This window comes from Sinocyclocheilus rhinocerous, unplaced genomic scaffold, assembly GCF_001515625.1.
Source record: "Sinocyclocheilus rhinocerous isolate Xijiao unplaced genomic scaffold, SAMN03320098_v1.1 scaffold4280, whole genome shotgun sequence".
NCBI classification, from domain to species: Eukaryota; Metazoa; Chordata; class Actinopteri; order Cypriniformes; family Cyprinidae; genus Sinocyclocheilus; species Sinocyclocheilus rhinocerous.
The window spans coordinates 1,855-6,237 of NW_015646468.1; positions in this window are offsets into that span (position 1 = coordinate 1,855).

The window sequence follows — 4,383 nt, forward strand, 5'->3', positions numbered from 1 at the left end:
GTTTTTTTTCACTTCCAAAAACGGTATACTACCGTAAAATTAATGTCCAATACATGTAATGTCCAATACAGTTTTTCACCGTATATAGTAGGGGAATTTACCGTTAACCATATAACAGGTTTTTACTGTAGCATTTTTACAGTCTTTTACCGTTAAATTCACGGTCATTTTTTACAGTGTATAGATCTCCAGGAACAGGACGGGCTAGACTATATAACTGTATTATAATTAAAAGGCCTTTTTCCATAATGACTGGGCTGTAAAATGGAGGAGTGAACATTTGTTAGTTACTGAGACAATACAAAAAGTATAAAGCTTATCATACCCCTTGAGGCAACATGTTACATGGCCATGAAAAACATCAGCTACAAAAAAAAAATCCACTTTTTATGCTTCTTTTTACTAGTGTATGCTTAAATAGATTGGAGTGTAGGTAATCTTTTTTTCTTTTTCTAAAGGGTAACTTATTTTTTATCTGATAACTGAATCAACAGCGCCCCCTGGTATAAACACTCGCTATATTGTTATATTGCTTGTTATTTTGAACCCATTTTCCCATGAGGATACCCTACAAATAATCCCTCAGTTTGACAGAAGGAGTAAATTTTCCATCATTTTCTGTTTTTATCTGTGAGAAAAATAATGCATCGCCTGGTATTTTAAGGTGGCATTTGGTTTCACAAGAACATCTGGGGAAAAAAAAGAAGGTTTTCTACTCTTTAAATCCTCACCTAGTCTTGTTCCCAGATTTGTCGTTACACAGGCACTTAATGTAAATGTAATTTTCTTCTGCTCTTCACTTCTAATTTATTTTACCAGTATGACACATGTCTGACACATGCACTGGAAAAGCCTCAGTGTTTGATTTAATGGAGTGCAAATGATGAAGTGTACTTAGTCCTAATGTATGGAAATGTTATGTGCTGTTGGGTGTGTGATAACCTGCAGTTAGGCAGATATTTAGTTGAGACCTTCTGTGTTTTTTTTTCTTTCAGTTCTCATTTCAGCCAAGAAAACAAGCAAGAACCAAAAAACAAAGTGAGATTACATTACATTATCTAATATGATGCAATATTTTAAAGACTAAAACCAAACTGACTGGTTCATCAGTGGGCAAGTTCTGCCAAGTTCTTTTGCGAACTGGGTGGGTCTCTCTGCCTCAAGCTAACCTGTGTCTCTCTCAAAAACAAGCACACATCCACAAGTGGGCAAGAGCACGAATAAACCAGCTTTCCCAACACAATATTCTAACAAGTTACATTACTGCATTATTAAGAAGAAAAAGAAGTTCTCAAAATCCAGAATGTTCCTTTTCAGAAGCTTGATGAAGACCCAAATCATTAGAAGCAATACTTTAATACTCATAGGAGAATGAATCATAAACCACAGACTTCTAAATTTAATATGTTCGTGACTCACATCCCTATGTCCCACAATGACTGGAATAATGTGCAATGAAAGTAGCTCATTCCTCACACACATAAGCCAACCAGAAATAAGCAACAAATTATCTACAATTCGAGTTGCTATTCGAAGTTACATTCACAGTGTGAACTAATTACATATCGTTTAGTAGGCTTTGACACGAAGGAAAATAATACCAAATCTGTATCTTACCCACTGCGAAATAAAGCGCAACTGCAAAGATTCCGAGCAAGAGTTTGTTCATGTTTCCTGATGTTTGTGAGCGGAGTTGAAGCAGAGGACCGTTAGACTCTCGTCAGACTGCAGTGATCCGCTAGATTTATAGATCCACACCCAAAGCGCCGCCCGCTATACGCGTCCAAACAAGGAAGCGATGGAGCGCAGCCCTGCGGATACCTGAGTCTCCAGGGCGCGGTGCACATTACATCCCCCCATAACACCGCTGCTGTCTGAAAACACTCCCACACATCACAGCCCCTTTTTGTTGAGGGAATGTCGAAATGAGCATAGAACGTCACCAACGTTAGCTCTGTCAACTTCATTAATATTAATATTCGACCATGGGCTGTTAATTAAGGGCAGCCGCTGTTCCTCTGTAGGGGCAGGTGGGTAAGTGCCCCACCAAAATATTCATCCACAAATGGGTCATTCTTCATTTGCTGTGGCGTTCCTAAACTTTCCAAAAGTTTAAATAAAACGTCAAACAGTCCTACTAATAAATCATCAAATGCTTGCATAGTCTATATGTATCGTGAGGGCGAAAACAAACTCTTAAAATGTACTTTTTTAGTTTTTAAAATATATATTTAATTACATTTTCATGTGTAACCAAATCTGCATGTTCTCAGCATACATCACAGAGATCACATATGGGATGTGATTGCATTTATTTATTTATATTTATTTATGTGTATTTCACAGTTAGCGTAGTTACAATGTAAAGATTGGATTTAACAAACAATTAAATTAAATGTTTTATAAAATAATTATTGTATTTTAAGAAAATAGAATATGTGTTTAATAAAATGAATTGTTGTTAACAGTGGATGTCACTCCTTTAAGAAAAGGAGTAATTATGATGGGACTACCTTCTGTGTAAAAGCCATAGCCAGTGATGGTTAATTTGAGGGGTGCATGCGAGTTTATTCTTTCTTATCCATTTTCATCAATTTTGCTACATTTCTGACAATTTCACGTGTAACACTTTATTACAGTGGTGTTTCAGTATCTGTCAGCTCCGTTTTTGAAAATCGTGACATTCTACTAGAATCTTTTTAAGCTATGCTGTCATCTTATGACTTTGACTCACTGTTAGGGAGGCCAAAGGTTTATTTCATGTTTTCTGATCACAAATTTCTCTTCTTCTTGGATCTGTATATTTAAACATTCCCATTTTGACATTCTCTATGCACAGCTTCAAAAGCGTTATATTTCAACAAATTCCAGATCAGCTGCATTCACACAAAACAATATGTATTGTGTTCATCAACTAACAGTCCTAAAAAGTAAAAACTAGAGAGGAACTCTCAACAGAGCCACATCACAGTTCTGAATGGTAAAGTCTTTCCCTGTATGTTACATTGATTAAAGTTTTCCACCTTTGTATCTAACCAGACAGAGTTTGTAAATGCATGGATGTTTTATATTTTACATCATTTATCCCAGTGTCTTGGGCCACAGGGGGAGACACTGAGATAAATGATGTAAAATATAAAATGTATATCCATGCATTTACAAACTCTGTCTGTTAGACTCCAGCATCCCTGCAACGCTACACTTCAATACACAACAACTAGACAAGGCAAACATGAGAGCTTAAACACGTGACAAAAGGGAACATATGACAATCATAAGCAAAGAGAACATGACACTTGAACTGGGGAAGCACATGAGGGAGGAGGAACAGAGGAGGACCAGGGGAGGATTGGAAGGCCAGGGGCCTCATTTATAAAATGTGCATACGCACAGATTTGATCTTAGAGTGTGCGTACACTAAAATCCACGGCAACGTTTATATTTATAAAAACGGTCTTTGACGTTGAAAAGTACTTACTGCCACGTCGGGTCTGAGCAGGCCTACGCACTTTTCCTTGTGGCAAAGTCGGAGTACTGCAGCTATTTGAACATCTAAGCTGCAATAATAATAAAAGTGGTGTACGTGCAAGCACCGAATTCATCATAAACAAGATGCAGTGTAAGAGATAATTGTGCAGTGTAGTCAGATTTTTTATTAACGGGAGCTTTTGTGAGATTAAACTGACCTTTTTAGTAGCCTAATGCTGAGAGTTCTTTACTCGCTTTCTGTACACAGTTTATTCCATGTGTTTTTTTAATTATTTTATTTTACAAGAGAACTTGCGAAGTCTTGATTTACTACTAATGCGTAAAAAATAAAAAAAATGTATAAACGCATCTCCGACTGTTTTGTCTGTGTGGCCTATCAGAATAGGCCTATGTCATGCAATAACGGTTTTAATATATTCTATTCAATGACATTGTTAACTGTTTTTATTTATAACATCTGCTGCTTTGCTTCTGTGAAAATTAATAGAGACATCAGCCTTAAACTTTGTTTTTGTCATTTACATCAGTTATATTTGTATAAAATACACTATATATTTTTGTGTCAGTACATTAATGGCACATTTGAGCAGCATTAGTAAACTGTGTAAATATAAAGAAATGCCAAATCACATGCAGGTTTTTTCAGACCGGAGGCCGTAATCGTGTAATAATTAATTTTATTATGATACGAAACGTCCAATTTTTCTTTCAGTAATGTTTTTTAAAGTTTTGCAAGAATTTTGTGATACTAAACTTTTTATTAGTTGTCATAGCAAGTGATTTTAAAAGTAGGATGGCTCACTTTATAAGATGAGTAGTAGTTTTCTTACTTTTGGAAACCTAATTGTTTTATAATTACTACTATTATTATTATTATTTCTGTTGTTTCTAGAC